The following is a 21964-nucleotide window of genomic DNA, read 5'->3' on the forward strand; positions in this document are numbered from 1 at the left end:
AGGGAGAGGGCGAGAGAGAGAGGGAGGGGGTGTGAGTGAGAGGCGGGGTGTGAGAGAGAGAGGGAGTGTGTGAGAGAGAGGGTGGGGGTGAGAGAGAGAGAGGGAGGGAATGAGAGAGATAGAGGGAGGTGGCGAGAGAAAAAGAGAAACAGTGGCGAGAGTGAGTGGGAGGCGGTGAGAGAGAGGGGGGAGGGGGCGAGAGAGTGAGAGACGGAGGGGGCAAGTGAGAGAGAGTGAGGGGGGCGAGAGAGTGAGGGGGGCGAGAGAGTGAGGGGGGCGAGAGAGAGGGGACGGCGAGAGAGAGAGGATGGGCAAGAGAGAAGGGGGGACGAGAGAGGGGGCGAGAGAGAGGAAAGAGGGGGTGAGAGAGAGAGAGAATGGGTGGCGAGAGAGAGAGAGAGAGAGAGACAGTGACAGAGAGAGAGAGGGGGCGAGAGAGAGAGAGGGTGAGCGAGAGAGAGAGAGGGGGTGAGATAGAGAGAGAGAGAGAGGCAAGAGAGGGTTGAGAGAGAGAGAGGGGCGAGAGAGAGAGAGGGGGGGCGAGAGAGAGCGAGAGGGGGGCGAGAGAGAGAGAGGGGGGGCGGGAGAGACAGAGGGAAAGAGAGGGGCGTGAGAGAGCGAGAGAGAGGGAGGGGGGCGAGAGAGAGTGAGAGGGGGTCGAGAGAGAGAGAGGGTGTGTGAGAGAGAGAGAGAGGGGGCAAGGGAGGATGGGAGGGGAGGCGAGAGAGGGATGGTGGGGGCAGTGAGGGAGGGAGGGGGGGCCAGAGTGGGAGGGAGGGGGTGATAGAGGGAGGGGGCAGGCGAGCGAGAGAGGGAGGGGTCCGAGCGAGAGAGGGAGGGGGCGAGCGAGAGAGAAAGGGGGGCGAGAGCGAGAGAAGGGGGGCGAGAGAGAGAGGGAGAGGGCGAGAGAGAGAGAGGGAGGGGGCCAAGAGAGAGAGAGATGGAGGGGGTGTGAGTGAGAGAGGGAGGGGATGTGAGTGAGAGAGGGAGGGGGCGAGAGAGAGAGAGAGAGGGAGGGGGCAAGAGAAAAAGAGAAACGGTTATGAGAATGAGTGGGAGGGGGGCCGAGAGAGAGATGGAGGGGGCGAGAGAGGGGGCGCGAGGGGGGGGCGAGAGAGAGAGGGAGGGGAAGAGAGAGAGAGAGAGGGAGGGGGGCAAGAGAGAGAGAGGGAAGGGGGCGAGAGAGAGAGAGGGAGCAGGGTGAAAGAGAGAGGGAGGGCAGGGGAGAGAGAGAAAGGGGCAAGACAGAGAGGGTGGGGGCCAGAGAGAAAGGGGGAGGGGGCGAGAGAGAGGGAGAGAACGAGAGAAAGAGGGAGAGAGTTGCAAGAATGAGGGAAAGAGGGGGCAAATACGAGAGAGAGAGTGAGAGAGTGAGGGAAAGAGAGAGGGAGAGAGGGTGTGGGAGAGAGGGTGAGGGTGAGAGTGAACGAGAAAGCAAGGAAAGGGTTAGAGAGTGGCAACAGACAGAGCGAGAGAGAGTGAGAGGAGTGAGAGGAAGAGAGCGAGAGAAGTGAGAGCGATGGTGACAGGAGGAACAAAGAGAGAGATATAGGGAGAGAGAGGGACGAAAGTGGGTGTAAGAGAGAGACAGGGCCACGCGCAAAAGAGAGAGAGAGAGTGGGGAGAAAGGGGATATGAAAGAGAGGGAGGAAAGGAGAGCGAGAGAGAGAGAGATGGGGAGAGCGAGAGGGCGAGAGAAAGAGGGGGCGAGTGAGAGACAGAGGGATGAGAGACAGAGGGTTGTGAGAGCGGGAGGGAGGGCTGAAAGAGAGAGGGAGCATGAACAAGAGAGAGAGGGTAGAGAGAGCTGCAAGAAAGAGCAAGAGAGAGAGAGGGCAGATACAAGAGAGAGCGAGAGAGAGAAAGGAAAGAGCGAGATTGGCAGAGTGGGAGCATGGAAGCGTGGGAGTATGGGAACGAGGGAGTGAGGGAGGGAGAACGAGCGAGAGTGGCAGTGAGGGAGAGGCAAGAAAGAAAGAGAGAGAGATGGGGACGGGGTACAAGGGGTAGAGGGAGAGGGGGGTAGAGGGAGATGATAGAGGGAGGGGGGTAGAAGGAGGGGTAGAGGAAGGGGAGGGGGAGAGGGAGGGGGTAGAGCGAGGATGGGTAGGGGGCGTAGAGGGAGGGAGGTAGATGGAGGGGTGGTAGAGGGAGGGGGTGGGGGATAGAGGAAGGGGGTAGAGGGAGGGGGAGAATGGGTGTGAGGGGGCGGGGGGTGAGGGAGGTGAGAAGGGGGGCAAAAGGGAGGAGGAGCAACGAGAGGGGGGCGACAAGAGGGGGCGACGAGAGGTGGGGGGCGATGGGGTGGGTGGGAGTGGAGGAGGGGGAGAAAGGGGGGAGGGGGGGCAAATGGGGGGGCAAAAGGGTGGGCCGTGGTCCGGGGGGGCATGAGAGGGGGGGCGCGAGAGGGGAGGCGAGAGCCGGGTGCAATGGAGGAGAGGGGTTGGGGGTTAAGAGGGGGTTGCCGGGAGCGGGGGGAGAGATGGAAGGAAAGTTGCTGGCTATGTCATTTCATCATCTGTAAAACACATTAAGTCCGGCGAAGGCCCTCATCCTGATGATTTTCTGGTCAGGACTCCAGTCACTAACTTGCTGCCAGGTTCTGATAAATAAACAAAAACACAACAGGAGTTGCACTTGCAGAGAAAAAGGGAGCCATGGTTCCACCTTTCACCCAAATTTTGGTAATCTTCCTCATCATGACAAATCCCTGCCTTTGTCCCATAATCCTTCAGCATTTTCATTAAAAATCTACCAATCTCAGATTTTAAATTTGCAAATGATTTCCAATCAATCGCTGTTTGTGGAACTTTATCCAACTTTATCCATTTTTATGTATAAAAGGGTTCCCCGTTATCACACCTCAATGTTCGGACTCTAACACTTTATCTTAATCTTTCTTCTTAAATTAAGCCTTGGAATCCAAGTATCACTTCAGTAAATCTACACTGCCCTTCCATTCAGAGTGATACTCTCCTTAAGCCATGGTGCCCAGCCCTGACAGCTCGGTCTAACTAGGTTCGGATTTGCTGAAGCATGACTTCTAATCCTTTGATATCTAGTCTTCTGTCGAGATCAATGTCAACATTCCACAGGCCCCTTGATTACTTTTCTGAACCTGTCTGTGACATTTTCATAAACTATACAGCTGGATCAATCACTCTCTCTCTATTTTCACAATCAAGAAATATCCTATTTTGATCCAACCTCTCACTTGCCGACACAAACTCATCGGTCGTTGTTTTTTTTCATTGACTGAATCTATCAATATTGCTTTCTAATGCTATGCTTCCATCTATCTACACTTCGAATCACAGTAATCTGCAGAGTGGCCCCAAATTTTTAATGTGGCTTTCCTTTCATTATGAATAGTGAATAATTAGGGCTCTAACATCGATCCGTGAAGGATATCACTAAACATATCCTTCCAATGAGAATATCTCTTATTATCGACACAAATGTCTCTTGTTCAAATCAAATTCATCTGCAAGGACATATTTTGCATCTTATTACCTTTAATGGACAATAGAAAGGTGTAAATTCAGGGACATTCTTCGCAGTCAAATTTGCCTTGTGTTTATCTGATTGGGGGAGCAATGAATCCCATTAAATATTAATCTTTGTCTTCACGACATGGGAACTCGATCACAAAGATTAACAATGTTAAATATGTATTGTCCTTCATGATTTATAAACTCTGGGCACATTGTTACCGAGTGGTACTCGCTTTTTTTTCAAAAACACAGGCCCTGCCCAACTGTTGGCTCACACCCGTTACACCATATGGTCCTCGTCCTCTCCATCTGAATCTCATGACAAGATACCTCGAACATGGAGAGGAGCAACTATTCCAAGCACTGAGATCCCAGTAATTGGTACCAGCACTCACCCTAATCCATTGGAGAAGCCGATTGGTCCCGCACGATGTTCTCATCTGAATCATCCTGCTGGCTGCGTTTTGTCCCCATATTAAAGTGGTGATGGCTCTCTGGTGGCAGGAGGGAATGGACGGATTTCTCTTCAATCTCATCTTTCGTCATTGACTTGACGAACTCATGGGAGTACTCAGTGGCAACAGAAGCAGAGTCTGGAGAGACAATAAATGATTGACGTTGTTCTTTGTTATTTTCCATTTGCTCACTGAAAGGTTTAGAACTTGGACTTGAAGTTAGGGGCTGAGCTAGAATCCTTGGGTTAATTATCGACTCAAAGAGCAGAGTTGGGTTACAATTATTGATTCAACACAACTTTGATATTGAATCAGACATTGTTTAAGTTTCCTTATGCACATCCACAGATCCAAGGGAAACACAAGGAAGTTGGATTGAATAGCTTAAGCACATGACTGAATAAAGGAATCTTGAAATAAATCAGTGCAGGACATGTGCCTATTTGACCCACATATCCTTTGGGTAGGGAAGGAGTGCTAACGTAGCAAAAGATTTGATTGATTAAAATCATCTAACTGAAGAGATACATTTCCATGCTTAAGTCATGAGATCAGTGGAAGGACAAAACATCATTCCTGGTTAAAGAATTCACCTTTCTCACGAGGTAATGAAGGCACACTGTCTCTGCGGATCAAGTCGTTGGCCACTGTTTGAACCACCTCCTCAATAGAGCTATTTCCCTTTTGTGTCGCCAGAGGTTTTGCTTTTCTCCAAGAATGGTAGGGGTGAGCTGTCTTGTTTACTGCTGCCGCTGCTGCTCCTATAGAAATGTCACAGAACAACACAGATGCATAGTTTCAGGACACAAAAACAGGTTGTCAGTATTTGTGATTTACACAGGCTTCCGTCCCAACCTAAACCCATCAATATAGTTTTCTTCGATTTCTTATATTCCAAGCTCCTCCTGGAATTCATCTGTTATTTGCTTCAATTATTCCTGATGAAGTAAGTTCTACATTCAAACCCCTTTTTGGTAAAGACTTTGTCGCCCTCTGCAAATTCCTCATTAGATTTAATAATGATTACAATTATATCCCCAGATCCAGTGGATTCTGTCATTCACAAGCAGAAACATCTTTTCCACGTCTACTCGATCAAACGTAACTGGACCATGTCACTCTTTTTCAATGAGACAACACTGCCCAATCTTACTTGATGAATTCAAACTCAGTTTGGATATAATTCCAGTAACTATTCTTTACCTTCCCCGATCCGAACTGTGTGCAGTGCTCCAAGGGTGACCTGTCCATGGTCCTACACATATCGAACACATTTCCATTCTGTCGCCCCAGAAATAAACCCATGACCTACTTCTCCATCTAACCTCACAAACCGGTGCCATTTGCTGCCAGTGACTCATTCCTATCTCCAGGTCCCTCTGCCCTATTTAAGGACATATTTCCAAAGAGGAAGTGGTCTCTTTAGTCTTTTGACCACAGTGTACTACCTCACACATGGGTGGAGGTTAATCTTCCACAGCTTTGACTGCAATATTCCCTTAACCAAATCTTCCCAACAGTAAATCTTCCTAAAAACAAAACTCCAATATATTAATGTACTTAATCTCATCAACTATTTCTTATTTGAAAAGCACTAACTGTCCAGCTCAGTTTTGAACAAACATCCTCTGCCACAGTTATTAAAATGTCACAAGCTGAACTACAACCACTATTTGCATTCATATTCATTGCAGCCCAAGAATGAGAGGTGGTATCATTGAGGGTCTATAAAATGGTCAAGGGATTGACCAAGTAGATGCAGAGAAGATGATTCAATCTACAATGAGTTGTCGTAAGTTTACAATAAAAGGAAAGTTGGAGGAAATACTTCTGTCAGAGGATGGTGAATCTTGGGAACTCACTACCTCAGAACAATGTGGATTCTGGGACATGAAGTAAATTTAAATAAGAGACACACAGGTTTTTAATTAGTAATGGGTTGAAGAGTTAAGGAGAGCTGGCAGGAAAGTGGTGTTCAGGCCAAGATTAGATTAACCATGTCTGTATCAAATGGCAGAGCAGGTACAAGGGGCTGGATTAATAATCCTGCTCCTAATTATGATGCTCTAATGTTCTTATTTCAAAAGGAGGAAGTAAGAGGAATGGACTAATACAAGGTGTTTAATGGGCATGGTATTGGAAAGACTATGGTGAGAGGCTGTTTGATTTGGTGAGGTGTGGCACAATATCTCTACAGTAGTATCAGCAGGCCAGCTGGGCCCAGCACAGAGAAAAGACCGTGATGTCTCCTTTGCAGCATCTTTCCCCTCCTATCCGTTTCTAGCCTCTACCTTATTCCCCCCTCCCTAGCTTTCAGCCTGAAGCTCCTTCACCAAAAACCTTGCAGCCTCTTTCTTCAAACCCACCATCACCGAATCCCCCACCATCAACATTCTGGGGGTTTACTATTGACTAGAAATTGAAGTGGACTTTCCATATAACTACGGTAAGTAAACCACCCTCCAAATCTCTGAAGCCTGTCCACCATCTACAAGAATCAACTCAGGAGTGCAATAGGATATTCACTACTTGGCTAGGTTTGGGTGCAGCTCCAAGAACACTCAAGAAGCTTGACAGTGTCAGGAAAAAGCAGACTGCTTGATTGGCACCACATTCACTCCCTCCTCCACTGATGCCCAGAGCAGCACTATGTACTATCTCCAAGATACATTACATCAATTCATAACACTTCAATAGCATCTTCCAAAACTATGACCAATACCAAATAAAAGGAAAAGGGAAGCAGTTTCATGGGAACATCACCTCTTGCAAGTTCCCATCCAAGCCACTCCCATCTGGAGTTGAAAATCTTTCAGCAGTCCTGAAGTGTCATTGAGCCAAAATTCTGGAATTCCCTCCCAACAGCACTGCCAATAGGTCTACAACCCACACGGACTGCAGTGATTCAAAAAGGGAGCTCACAACCACCTTCTCAAGGGCATTAGAATGAGGGAATAAAAGTCCGCACAGCCAGTGACACCCACATTCCATAAATTCATTAATTCCTTCATGCCTCCTCCTTCTTTCCACAACACCCCCACCCATAGATAGCTGTGCTGCGCAAACACAAAGCCTTGAGCAGCATGTGGTAACCCACAAGGAGACCCAAGCTACATTCAAGCCAGGCTCAGACAGGGGTGGTCCTGAACGAACAATCATCCCCAGCGATTCACACACCGGAGTCAACAGTGAAACGATCAGTTGCCAACGTTTTCACAAAGAGATTGGTTGGGACATGGGATGAACGGCCAGAGGAAGTGGTAGATGCAAGTACAGTTACAACATTTAAAAGACATTTGCAGAGGTACATGAATAGGAAAGGTTGAGGAATATGAGCCAAATGCAGGCAAACTGCACTGGCATAGTTTCGGAAATTTGGTTGACATGGATGAGTTGGACCGAAGGGTTCATTTCCATGTTGGTGACTATAATTCTATTCTTTTCAGCCACAGTGGCATTTTGCAATTGTCCTAAACTATGGTGTAATTGAACAAGTTAATGGAGGCTTTTGACACCAGGGCCACAGTATTCTGCAGGTAAAGTGTTGAGTAGCAGCTGCAATTTAGTGGACATTTAATAAACAACATAATGAAGAAGTATAGAAGGAAATTACTGCAGATGGTGGAATCTGTCATGAAAACAGCAAATGCTGGAGCTGACAGCAGGTCAGAAAGCATCCATGGAGACCAAGCAAGCTAACGATGTGTCTCGATGACTCGATCAGAGATCTGATGAAGTGTCATCTGGACTCAAAATGTCAGCTTGGTCTCTCCATCGAATTTTTTTAAAAAAAACAAGTTCATGGGATGAGGGTGTCATTGGCTCAGCAGCATTCATTGTTCATCCCTAATTGCCCAATGGGAAGTTAAAAGTCAAGCTCATTGCTGTGTGTCTGGAGTCACATGTCGGACAAACTAGGTAAGGATGGTAGCTTCTTACTTCAAGCATGTTAGTGAACCAGATGGGTTTTCTGCAACCTGACAAAGGATTCATGGTCATGAGATTCTTAATTCCAGATATTCACTGAATTCAAATTCCACCATTTCCTGTGACACAATTCAAACCTGGTTCTCCAGAATGTAACCTGGATCTTTGGATAAACAGTCTAGCAGTAATACCACTCAGCCATCGGCTCCCTCCTGTGAGCTTCAGTAATTGTTGTTTTCAGTTCTCAAGAAATAGGTTATGCATTAATTTTGAACTCTGTAAAAGCATCCACAGTGAACACAAAAAGCCCACCTCCAGTCATGATGTTTGAGTCTGGATGACTCAGTCAGACTGGCTAATGAGGTGGAGTAACGCATTATAATATCTGGCAGTTTCTCTGCAGGTCCGTCTGGCGTTGGGCTGGTCTCATTCCTTCTGCGATGAAACAAACAAAGAAATGACAGTCGATACTCGGCACTAAGTGTCTAAATTCAATTGCACCGCAACCAAAGTAATTTATTTTAATTCAAAAATGTTTCAGTGAAAGACATTTCAGCAAGCACACCACCACCTGTCTCAGTTTAATGGGAAATGGGATCAATTCTGTAGCGCCTACTGTCCCAGTGGAAAAGGCCACTGGTTTAAGCCCTTGAACAGGTTATCAGCTGATCGGAGTTTTCAATCTTATTCTTTGACAGATTGCAACATGTTTTGCACAAGGGGGCATGCAGACAATTATATTCAACACAACAAAAGGCAATTCCATTTAAATGAGGCAGATTAATTGAGATCAGGCCTCAGGTGAGGAGACAAAACAGTCAAGTTTGGAATTTCCAGAGACCATCAAGATTGTCCATTCAATTACTGAAGTTTGTCTCAGTATTGCTTTCGCAATCAACCTATTTCAATGCATTATGACACCTCTGGAGCAGGTGGGACTGTTCCAGGCCTTCTGGCTCAAAGTTGGAGACACTACCACAGCATCACAAGAGAACTGTGTTTTAGGCTGAGTAACTGGTAGGTTAATTTGCCCAATTATCTTACTAATCCGGAAGATACTGTTACCATCCTAATGCCGGGAAATAAGCAAGGTATTAAATGGGAGCAAAGATGTTACAACAGTCTCTCTGACAAGGGACAAAATATCTTCCATCTGTTGTTTTGTTCATCCTTCGATAGTTTGAAATTTTAAAACCTTCTGGTCTACTATCATCTTTGCAGTTTTGTACATCTTTTCTTTCAATTTGATGTCACTCATAATTCCCTCAGCTATGCACTGCTGTTCATCATGCATTTCTTTTACAAGTTAATATATATTGTTGAGAATAATAAAATAACTGAATATATTGTTCTGCTTTAACATTCTGACTATAGTCCCATTCCAGCTTAGCGAACTACTACCTTATCCCCTTGTCACTGCCTTTAAGTTTAGATACGAGTTGAAGAACCAAATTCCTCACCCTAAAGCTAAATTCTATCATGCTGCATTGCATCTTACCAAAACGGTCTTTTACATTGAGCTCATTATTCAATCATATTATCAGGTCTAAAATAGCTGTTCCCTGATTGGTTCCAGAGCATCTGTTCTGTAAAATTGCACAGAGCAGTCTACCTCAAACTGCTTCAGAAGGTAGCATAAGCTGAGTGTGCAATACTATTTTAACTAACAGAGAACCCTCTGAATACCAGGATTCTATTAGATCCCCAAAATTACTCATAGCAAGGAATCCCTATGTTGTGGAAACAGGCCCTTCAGCCTAACAAATCCACACCAACCCTCCAAAGAGTATCCCAACTAAACCTATTCCTCAATGTTTACCCCTGATTAATGCACCAAAACTGTGCATCGCTGGACACTATGGCAATTTAGCATGACCAATTCACCGAACCTGCAGTTCTTCGGATTGTGGGTTTGCAGCCCTGGTTCGCAGTTGCTTTATGAAGTCTGAATGTTGTTGCCTCTATTAGTCCAACAGCACTGTCAAAGACACAGGAGCTGTTCCCCCAGATCGGTTTGTAGCAGTCAGAGATCCTGCTACAACCTGCACACATGCCAACCCAGTCATCTCAATCAGAAAGTATTAGTACAGCACAGATTAGAAGACAACTTGGATCACATTGTGCTTTTGAAATCGGAGGCCCCTCTTCAACCCATCACAACTGTGCTACCTTTTTAAAATAGGTATTTGGCTAGATCCCTGCTCTCACAGTAATACAAACAATTTCTTTTTGCAAGTATTCAAATTAATTTTGGAAATTAACAGCGAATCAGCTGTCACTTCCTTTGCAGCTGATCTCAGATCTTCTTTGAAACAGCAAAACCCAATGAGAACATTAAGGCATCCAATGTTTTAAAAAAATCACATGCTCAGTCACTGTAATATGATGAGTTTTGTTTTACATAATTCTTAGCAAAAGTTAATTTGAAGCAAAAAGGAGAACGCGAAGAGAAAGGTGAACCGCCCGTGGGTAACAAAGGCAGTCAAGAGCAGTACCCACAAGGAAAAGAATGACATAGCCGCGGATGACTAAAAAGGGAGAAAACTGATCATGTAATTAAATTGACAAGAAACAAAAATGAATGACAAGAGTTGTACAGGTATATAAAAATTGAGTATCTAACGTCAGCATCGAACCCTTGGAGGTTCTGACTGTGGAATTGATCATGGGTACAAGGAAACAGCAGATAATTTAAACCTATATTTTACATTGATCTTCATGAAGGAGGATACCGTTATCATCCTAAAGGTAGCAAATAAGCAAGTTAATCATGGGTAGAAAAATGTTATAACAGTTTTGTCACAGGGGACAAAGTATTGACCAACTAATAGGACTAATGGCAGACAGGACCTAATGGCCTGGATCAAACACTTTTAGGGCAACTGACTGCAGAGATATTCAAGGCATCAATTGGAATATTCCAGAATCAGGGGATACAGGAAAAATCCAGTGGATTGATGCACCTGTTCAAGAAGGGAAGGGAGACAGAAATCAGGAAACTATAGTTAGTTTAATGTCTGTGTTTGTAATATGGCAGAGTCGAATATTAAAGTAATAAATAGCAGGACATTTAGAAAAGCTTATCATTTAACATTGTAGACTGGGTTTTGTGAAAGAGACACTATGACAAATTTGCAACAGTTCATTTAGGAGATAACAAGCAGGGCTGATAAAGGGCAATCCAATGATGTTCTGTATTTGGGTTTTAAAAAATGCATATGATAAGGTGCTATAGAAAAGTTAATTGCATAATACAGGAGCTCACTGTGTCAGGGGTAACCTATTTGCATGGAGTGAGGATTGGTTAACCACACTGGCTGTTGCTGAGACCTCACTTGGAGTACTGTACACAATGTTAGTTCCCATATTTAATAAGGGATAAACCAGTATTGGAGACAATTCAAAAAAAATTCAGCTAGCCGCTTCAAGGATGAAAAGGTTGACCTATCAAGAATAGCTAAACAGGTTAGGTCATTATTCAATAGAATCTCGACAAACAGATTACATACAGTGTGGAAACAGGCACTTTGGCCCAACAAGTCCACACCGATCTGACGAAGCACAACCCACCCAGATCCATTCCCCAACATTCACCCCTTCACCTAACACTACAGGCAATTTAGCATTGCCAATTCACCTAACCTGCACTTTTTTTGGATTGTGGGAGGATACCGGAGCACCCGGAGGAAACCCACGCAGACAACGTGCAAACTCCACACAGAGAGTCACCTGAGGCAGGAATTAAACCCAGGTCTTTGGCACTGTGAGATATCAGTGCTAACCACTGTGCCACCCACATAATATAAGGGGTGATCTTATGGAAACAAGGTTCTGAGGAGCTTGACAGGGTAGATGTTGACTCGATCTTCTAGCACCAATGAAGTCTCAAACTAAACATTACATAAGGGAACATTCATTTTGTAAAAAATGTAAAGAATTTTTTTCTCAGTGAATGGCTAGAATTTTCTAGCCCAAAAAATTGTGCAAGTTAAATGTGGAAGGGGAATGGATCTGGTTGGGTTAGTCATCAGAGGGTCAGTGTGACTTGTTGGACTGAAGGGCCTGTTTCCACACAGTAGGGAATTTATGATTCTGTCTCAAATTATTCTAAAAGAGGCCAGATAGATTTTTGAAATATTGAGCAGTTGAGGGATATGCGGATCAAGCATAAAAGAGGTGTTGAGGTCTGGGTTGGCCCAGCCATGATCTGATAGAATGGGGGAACAAGCCGAAGGGAATGAATGCCCTATTCCTGTTCTGATTCCTTGAGGCTCCATTTCATGCTTTTTTTATCTCCAAAGAAGAGTGTGATACAATGTGCTGAAGATCTCAGATGTTGTGAAAATGGTGTGTTTATGTACTGGTTCAGATGGCGTTGGTTCATCAATCACAGCTATGCAGTCATGAGTGGGAAGGGAATTCCCTCCATGAATAATGGAAATCTACTGCAGAGCTCACACAAAGGGATCCTTCCCCTCAGTGAACTCTCCCATCACATTATCCAACATATCAGCGAAAGCAGGACGCACAGTGCATGCTCCAGCCAACAAAGGGACCAGGGGTGATTGATGTCAGCACCGGACCAATGAAAGGACGGTGGGCGGAACTGGAGGACCAGGGGAGGTTGGTCCTCCAACCAATCAAAGTGAACTAGGGGCAGAACTAGACTAAACCACGTGGTTACCCTCGCGCGCAGCGGAGAGTCGCTGTAATGAATTTTCCGGAAGTTATGGAGCGAAAGGATACGGTAAGGAAAGAAACAAATAAACAGAGGGAAACGGGAGAAAAACTGTATTGCTATGAGGGGAGAGGTTTTACAAGCATGTTGTGCACGTCGGAAAACACAAATTTGAACTTCCCAGTCCCGTGTTTGTAGTAAAAGGGAAATTGCCTCAGCGCGGCTGCAGGCCTGAGTGAGCGCCGCCATCTTTATTCGGGGCAACGATTCACTGGACACGTGCGCAGCCGCCATCTTTGTAGGGGGCAAGGTGCAGCCAGGCGCATGTGCAGCCCTTCTCTGGTACAGAGTCATTGGGCAGGATTTACACAGAGCACATTCAAACACAGAGAAATGGATGTTTATTTCTGGATTTGTTTCGTCATTCATTTAAAGGACTTGCTATCGTAACTGAGTTTGCAGGTCAATCAAAATTGGAGGTATTGTGCATAGGGAAGAAGGTTACCTCAGGTTACAGTGAAATATTGATCAGATACGGATTAATTTAGATAAATGTGAGATGCTGCATTTTGGAAAAGCAAGTCAAGGCAGGACTTATACTCTAGGGGAAAGTGAAGACTGCAGATGCTGGAGATCAGAGCTCAAAAATGTGTTGCTGGAAAATCACAGCAGGTCAAGCAGCATCTAAAGATCAGGAGAATCGACATTGCGGGCATGAGCCCTTCTTCAGAATTCCTGAAGAAGGGCTCATGCCCGAAATGTCGATTATCCCGATCTTTGGATGCTACCTGACCTGCTGTGCTTTTCCAGCAATACGTTTTTCAGCCCAGGACTTATGCACTGAATGGAAAGGCCCTGGAGACGTTTGCAGAACAAAGAGACCTTGGACTGCAGGTTCACAGTACTTCCAAGTCAAGTTGCAGGTAGATAGGATGATGAAGAAGGTGTTCAGTGTATTTTCCTTTATTGGCTAGAGCATTGAATATAGGATGTGGGAGGTCATGTTGCTGTACAGGACATTCATTAGGCCACTTTTGGAATATTGTGTGCAATTCTGGCCTGCCTCCTATCAGAAGGGTGCTGTGAAACTTGAAAGGTTTCAAAAAAGACTTACAAGGATGTTGTTAGGGTTGGAGGATTTGAGCTACAGGATGAGGCATAAAAGGCTGGGGCTGTTTTCCCTGGAGTGCCATAGGCTGAGCGGTGATGTTATGGAGATTTATACAATCATGAGGAGCATGAACAGGGTAAATGAACAAGGTGTTTTCCCTGGAGTAGTGGTGTCCAAAAGTAGAGGACATTGCTTTAGGGTTAACGGGGCAAAAATTCAAAGGGGGCTAAAGAACAACTCTTTCATGCAGTGGGTGGAATGAGCTGCCAGAGGAAGTGGTGGAGGCTAGTACAATTAAAACTTATTGAAGGCATCTAAATAGACACATGATATGATTAGGAAGCGTTTACAGGGATATGGGCCAAGTGCTGGCAAATGGGAATAGACTAGGTTCGGATACCGGGTTGGCATGGATGAGTTAAACCGAAGGGTCTGTGTCGGTGCAATACGTCTCTATGACTGTGGGATCATAACAGCTTCTACAGCTCTACTTCATCTCTGGGCTCCCTTATGAGCACTTTGTCAATATCTAGCTTGCTCAGTATCAAACAATGGGTGTATTTTTGGTCTGTTTCGTATTTTACGATTACTTTTACAGACATTTTTGTAAGTTAATTTTTCTCTGCCGCCCAGCCCCTGACCATGTGCTGCTTATTAATTTTCTTTCTGGAAAATCTTTGACACTCAAGAATTCTTTTTTCCAATAAGCAAGTGTATTTTCCTTCCATTTCGGACTATCAAATTCTGCACCATTTTCATTCCCTGTAATCTGTTTTGCACTGCCTGAAACATCAACTGTGTTTCTCCTTCCACAGATACCAGTGATTAATGCCAAAGTCCTGTTGCTTGTGGAGAGGGTGATGTTTGACTTTCTTGTACAGCTGCAGTTTGTGTGGTGAAGGTACTCCCACAATGTGGTTAGGTAAGAGATATTACAGAGTATTCATTACAGCAACAGTGATGATTTGAAGGTAATGTCCAAATCAAGAACAGTTTGTAGTTTTATCATCATGCTTATAATTTCACAAAAATATTATTGGGAACTTTAGACATAAGGTCAGAGACTGATGGTATTAGGTCAGGTGACCAAAAGCATTGCCAAATAAGCAGGCTTTGAGGAATGTCTTAAAGGAGGAAAGCAGACCTGTGAGGTTTTGGCTGCGAATTTCAGAAAATGATGCTTTGGCAACTGTAAAAGCAGCCACACAGGTGAAGTAATGAATTAATAGATCATTGGGAGTCTCGAACAGAATGGGTTGTCGAGGTCTTCACGGAGGTCTGATGCGGCAAGCTAGGGATGATCACAATCAGGAATTAAATCAAGGGTCAGAATTTTAAATTGAGGGATGTGGGCCGGATGCTGGCAGGTGGGACGGAATTGGGTTGGAATATCTGGTTGGCATGGACGGGTTGGATTGAAGGGTCTGATTCCATTCTGTACATCTCTGTGGCTCTATGTTGTTGATTATGAATAGGAGCCTTGTGATGGATCAACAAGTTTTGGTACGAGGGAGTACTTGGGCAGCAGAGATTTAGTTTTTCTTAAGATTACAGGGAGATTGAATGTGGGAAGCTGGCCAGGAGTGTGTTTGGATACTGACGTCTGGAGATAACACAAGGTGGATGACAGTATATGAGCTGAGACAAGGGTAGAATCAGCTAGAAATAGTGATCTTGGAGTGGGACTGGGCTGTCACCCTCACCTCACCTCTGGGATTCAGCTGGTTGTCAGGTTGTGAATCAGGGCCGTAACACAATCGGGAGCTGAGTGACCCTGGTGGAGCCTAAAATGAGTGTCACTCAGCTGGCTATTGCTGTGCAGATGCTGCTTGGTACCCCTGTTGATGACATCTTCCATCACTTTACTGCTGATCAAGTGTGGACTGATAGATGGAAATTGCTTGGGTTGCATTGCCCTGTGTTTTTGTGCTGAACATCCCTGGGCAAGGTTCCACATTGTCGCTAGATGCCAGGGCTGGAGCGGTCCTTAGCTTGGTGGGTGGCAAGTTCTGGAGCTCAAACCATCAGTATTATTGCCAGAATATTGGTAGGGCCCGTAGCCTTTGCACTACTTAACCATTTCTTGATGTTATTCTCACTGAATCAAACTGGCTTAAAACTCACATCTGTGATGTTGGAAATCACTGGAGAAGGCTGAGATGGATCATCCCACTTTGCACTTCTGGCTGAAGATTGCTGCAAATGCTGTCATCTTATCTGGTGCGTGGGCGTGTGAGACCCCTTCACCGGTAAGGGTGGGGATATCTGTGATGTTTCCTCCAGTGAGTTATTTAATTGTCCATCACCGTTCACAACTGGGTGTGGCAGAACTGCAGAGCTCCGATCTGATCTATTGGTTGTGGGATCGTTTAGCTCTGTTGCTTGCTGCTGATGCTGTTTGACATGAAATAGCTTCAGGAAATGGTTTAAGTAGAATCCAAAGAGATCAAACAAATATATCACAGACAAAAGATTAACTGGACCAGAGAATAGGACCCCTTAAAGATTAACGAGGCTGTCTATGGAACCACCAGGGGTGGGAAAGATATGGAAATATTTCACGTCATTTTTACTGGAGAAAGATATGGAAGCTCGAGAGTTTGGAGAAATAAACAGAGAGAACTTGAAAAGTATCCATGTTACAGTGGAGGTGTTACTGGATGTCTTGAATTGCATCAAGTTGAATAAAGCCCTGGGACCTGATCAGATGTATCCCGGAACTTTCTGGAAATCTAGGGAAGTGATTGTTGGGCCTCTCCTGAGGTATTTGTATCATTGATAGCGACAGATGAGGTGCCATTATTTTAAAAAGGTGGTAAGGAGAGGCCATGGAACAAGAAAATAGTGAGCCTGAAGTCAGTGGCAGGCAAGTTGTTGGAAAGGATTCTGAGGGACAGGATATCCATCTATTTGGAAAAGTAAGGAATAATTATTGACTGCTCTCAATGTGGCTTTGTACGTGCACAATAGTGTCTCACTAACTTGACTGAATGTTTTGAAGTGACAAAGAAAATTGATTAAACCAGGCTGTGAACGTTGTTTATATGGACATTCGACAAGATTCCACAAAGCAGACTGGTTAGCAGGGTTACATAACATGGAATGAAGGGGAACAAGCCATTTGGGTACGAAACTGGCTTGATGGTAGGAGACAGAGGGTGATGATGGAGATTTGCTTTGTGGACTGGAGGACTGTGAGCAGCAGTGTGCTACAAGGATCAATTATTGGGTCCTTATATAAATGACTTGGATGTGAATATGTGAGATATGGTTAGTAGCTTTACACAAGACACCAAAATTGGAGGTGGAGTGGACAGCGAAGAAGGTTATTTCAGAATACAACAGGATCTTGATCAGATGGGCCAGTGGAGCAAGGAATGGCAGATAGAGTTCAATTGAGATAAATGTTAGCTGTTGGATTTTGGAAAGACAAATCAGGGCAGGACTTATACACTTACTGGTAAGGTCCTGGGAAGTGTTGCTGAACAAAGAGACCTTGGAGTGCAGGTTCATAGTTCCTTGAAAGTAGAGTCACAGGTAGGTAAGGGAGTGAATGCAGCGTTTGTTCTGCTCTCCGTCATGTTGTTGCTGTACAGGACATTGATTAAGGCTCTTCTGGAATTCTGTTTTCAGTTCCAATCTCCCTGTTCCAGGAATGATGTTGTGAAACTTGAAACATTTCAGAAAATGTTTGCAAGGACTTTGCCAGAGTTGGACAGTTTGAGGGCAGTGCATGTTTGGAGTGAGCTGCCAAGGGAAGGGGTGAAGGAGAGTACAATTACAACATTTAAAATACATTGATTAAGCCACTTCTCGAATTCTGTTTTCAGTTTGATTTTCCCTGTTCTGGGAAGGATGTTGTGAAACGTGAAAAGGTTCGGACAAGATTTACAAAAACGTTGCCAGGTTTGGAGGATTTGGGCTACAGGGAGAGGCTGAATAGGTTGGGGTTAATTTCCCTGGAGAGTCCAAGACTGAGAGGTGACTTCATGGAGATTTATAAAATCACGAGGGGCATGGATAAGGTGAGCAGACGGGGTTCTTTTTCCTGAGGTTAGATGGGTCCAAAACTGGAGCACATGGTTGAGAGGGCAACGATTAAAAGGAATCTAAGGGCAACGTTTTCAAGCTGAGTGTGGTGTGTGTATGGAATGAGCTGCCAGATGAAGTAGTGGAGGCTGATAAAATCACAACATTTAAAAGGCATCCGATTGGGTACGTGAACAGGAAGGGTTTTGATGGATACAGGCCAATAGCTGGCAAATGGGACTCCAGTAGTTTAGGATTCCTAGTTGGCATGGATGAATTGGACCGAAGTTCTGTTTCTGTGCTGTATATGTCTATGACGTTAATAAACTAAGATGCATTCCTCTTTTGTGGAGAGCAAGCTGAAGCACAGATAATTGTCCTTGGAGCTGAGAAGGTGAAGCAGTGATTTTGACCTGGTGCAGATTTGGTTCCAAGGTCTTGAATTTGAGGAGAGAGAGGAATTGTTAACACTGTCATAACTTTTAGTAACTACTTTCAAGTAATTGGCAAATAATACAAAGTGAAAATGTGAACATTATTGTACTCAGTAAGTTCTGAGCATCTGGAACAGTCTGAATGACGCAGATTCAGCAGGTATTCTGAAAGAGACTTGGAATTTTAATTTTTAAGGAAAGATTTGGGGGGCTGTGGGCAAATAGGAGGGGATTTGGGACAGATTTGCAGCATCTCCAGAGGGAGAGAGTACAGCCCCAATGGGCTGAATAGCCCCCAGGCCCTGTGCTCTGTGGTACTGCCCCATTCACTGTGAATGATGAAGCTCATCCCAGGGCAGAGAGAGGGATTAGCCCTCCACTCTCATCACAATGGGGCCTGGCTGATTGACGGCAGCTCCAGACCAATGGGAGGAGAGTCTGTGTGGTCCTGCAGCCAATGGGAGTGAATGAGGGGTGTGGCCAGCAAGATGACACAGGTCCATGAGCTGTGCAGGTGCCGTGTCACTGGGTGGGGTTGGGAGAGACAGCAGAGACTGGGACAGAGGCTGTTGGACCTGAATTACAAACTCCCGGTAAATTAGAACCAAAAAACTGTGGAAGATGTAAATCAGAAAAAACAACCAGGAGGTTCTGGAAAAGCTCAGCAGGTCTGGCAGTATCTGTGATGAGAAATCAGAGTTAACATTTCAGACCCAGTGTCCCTTCCTCAGAACTGATACTGAGAGAAAAAAATGTTGGTTTATATGCAGAGGGAAGGGTTTAGGGGAGGATGTAAGGATTAAAGGATAGGTGGGAATAGAGCGAGAAGAAGGGTTGGATAAAGGAGTGGATAACGATCTAGCTGGGGGAGGGCTACTAGCTGTTAGTGGAAACTGTTAGTGGCTAACCATAGGTAGTGTGTAATGACAGGCTGTGAGAACAAGGACTGGTGTGTGGGGTAGGGGGGCTAGGACATGGGGTTGCTAAACTACGGTTAGCCACTAACTGTCTCCGTCGTAAGCTGTTCTCCACAGACATCACTCCATGATTGGAGCTGCAGAGGACAGAGTTGCAGATGGGCGGCACGGTGGCATTGTGGTTAGCACTGCTGCCTCACAGCGCCAGATACCCGGGTTCTATTCCCACCTCAGGCAACTGTCTGTGTCGAGTTTGCACATTCTCCCAGTGTCTGCGTGGGTTTCCTCCGGGTGCTCCGGTTTCCTCCCACAGTCCAAAAATGTACAGGTTAGGTGAATTGGCCATGCTAAATTGCCCGTCGTGTTAGATGTAGGGGAATTGGTCTGGGTGGGTTGCTCTTTAGACGGTTTGTCTGATCTAAAAATCTCTTAAATATCCTTCCCAACCCCCTCTATACTCCTCAAAGATGTATCTTAAAGTTGTTCTCTTTAATCAACATTTCCAGCATTCGTGAAGCACTTTAGGAGATTTGTCAGTGTGAAAGGCTCCATACAATGCAGGTCGTTGTTGTTAATGTCTGACATTAGGAGAAACAGGAATGAACACTCTCTCTCTTATACCTGATAAACAGCAGCAAAAGCAGGAAGCACTGAGCATGCTCCAGCCCACAAAGGGCCTCTGGTGATTGATCTCAGTGCAGGACCAATAAAAGGATGGGGACGGGGCTGAAAGACAAGGTAGTGCCGGTTGGTCTGAGTGAATGAGGGGCGTGGCTACACTCAACCACGTGATAAGCCTCTCGATTAGTGGTGCTGGAAGAGCACAGCAGTTCAGGCAGCATCCAAGGAGCAGCAAAATCGACGTTTCGGGCAAAAGCCCTTCATCAGGAATAAAGCTTCACTGGCAGCACTGTGATGTTGTGATCAAGGCATTGGAAATGTGTGAAGGTGCAGGGCATGGTTAAGGAAAGACATATTGATCAGGAAGAGAAGGAAATTTTAATGGAACGGGCTGAGACGTTTTACAGAACTTAGTGCACATCGGAAAACACAAATTTGAAAATCCCAGGCCTGTGTTTGTGGCAAACGGGAAAATGCTTCAAATGGTGAAAGGTGTGAGTGATCGCCGCCATCTTTATTGGGGGCAGTGATCCACGGGACATGTGTGTGGCTGCCAACTTTGAGAGGGGCAAGCTGTAGGGGGACGCATGCACAGCCTTCCTTGGCAGGGAGTGATACGGCAGGATTTACACAGTGTCAGAGTCAGGATGTTTTCAATGTCAAAGAGTGTGATGCTAGAAAAGCACAGCAGGTCAGGCAGCAGCTGATTGGTGGGAAGGAAGATGGAAACGTAGGACAGGTCAAAAGGGCAGTGCCGAGTTGGAAGGCTGGATCTGGGATAAGGTGGGTGGAGTGGAAATGAGGAAACTGGTGAAATCCACATTGATCCCATGTGATTGGAGGATCTGAACACAGATGATGAGGCGTTCTTCATCCAGGCATCAGATGCCTGGGATTTGGCGGTGGAGATGGCCCAGGACCTGCATATCTTTGGTGGAGCGGGAAGGGAGTTAAAGTCTTTGGGCACAGGCTGTTTGGCTTGTTTAGTGTTTTACTGTTACTTTCACAGACCTTTTGTAAGTTAATTTTCCTCTGCTGCCCAACCCCTGACAATGTGCTGCTCTCTCAACGACTAAATTTTCCACAGTATCTTTGCCAGTGAATAAATCTTTTTTGCAACAAAAGAGTGCATTTTCCTTCCATTTCTGACCATCAAATTCTGCAACATTCTCACTTCCTGTAATGCATTTAGCACTCCCTGAAATATCAACTATGTGTTTCTCTCTCCACAGACACCAGTGATTAATGCCAAAGCCCCATTGCCTGTGGAGAGGGTGATGTTTGACTTCCTTGTACAGCTGCAGTTGGTGTGGTGACTTGGGTAAGAGATGTTACAGATTATTCACTCAGTGACAGTGTAGAGTTGACAATGTGTGTGCAAATCAACAACGGTTTGTATTTTTATCATTTTTATAATTTCACAGAAATTGAGAATTTCTGACATAAGGCCACAGATGGGGATATTAGGTCAGGTGATCAAAAGTATTGCCAAATAAGCAGGTTTTCAGGAATACATTAAAGGAGGAAAGCAAGTCTGAGAGGGTCAGGGTGCGAATTCCAGACTTTGTTCCCTTGACCGTGTCGAAACAGCCAGACTGGTGAAGCAATACATAAATGCATCTTTGGGAGTCTGAAAGAAAATGAGTTGTCGAGGTCTCTCAGGTTGTGTGGTGCAGGGAGACAGGGATGTTCACAGCCAGGAATTACATCAAGGGAGAGAATTTTAAATTGTTGCTTGGAAGGAGCCTTTTGATGAATCAACAAGTTTTGGTACAAGTGAGCACTCGGGCAGGAGGGTTTTCGATACTCTTGAGATTATATGTAAGTTGAATGTGGGAGGCTGGCCAGGACTGTGTTTGGATAACGTAGTCTGGAGATAACACAAGGATGGACGAGTATTTCAGTAAATGAGCTGAGACTAGGGTGGAGTTGGGTGATGTCACTGATGTAGAAATAGCAGTTTTGGAGTCGGGCCCCTCCTCATCACTCCCCCTCCCCAATTCACAAATATTGTTCGTTGTCCTGTCTGTCTTTTCTGGTTATGTCCTTCTCTCCAATTCTGCTAAGAACTAATACTTGACCTCAAGGTTGTTGGAAAATCCTGCTCCATCTCCACTCTCCCTTTCCTTTCTGAATTCCTCATATGTGGTGTCCATCCAGGATCTATCTTTGTCCCCTCCTGTATCTCACCTACATACTGCCAGGAGGTGACATCGTATCGGTTTCACATGTACACTGACGATGCCCAGCTCTCTCTCCCGATCATCCCTCTCCATTGCTCCACTGTTACTCATTCAT

At 45.3% G+C, this 21964-nt stretch overlaps 1 long non-coding RNA gene across 4 annotated transcripts in view; it reads left to right on the forward strand.

The window, feature by feature from the left end:
- Positions 1-12538: 12538 nt before the first annotated feature.
- Positions 12539-21964, forward strand: part of LOC140471669 (uncharacterized) — a 32119-nt gene continuing 22693 nt past the window's right edge. For all 4 annotated transcript variants that reach the window (XR_011957154.1, XR_011957155.1, XR_011957153.1 and 1 more), the window contains exons 1-3: positions 12539-12623; positions 14481-14587; positions 20899-20987. This is a non-coding gene — a long non-coding RNA (uncharacterized lncRNA). The remainder of the gene's footprint in view (positions 12624-14480; positions 14588-20898; positions 20988-21964) is intronic.

This window comes from Chiloscyllium punctatum, unplaced genomic scaffold (genome assembly GCF_047496795.1).
Source record: "Chiloscyllium punctatum isolate Juve2018m unplaced genomic scaffold, sChiPun1.3 scaffold_150, whole genome shotgun sequence".
NCBI lineage: Eukaryota > Metazoa > Chordata > Chondrichthyes > Orectolobiformes > Hemiscylliidae > Chiloscyllium > Chiloscyllium punctatum.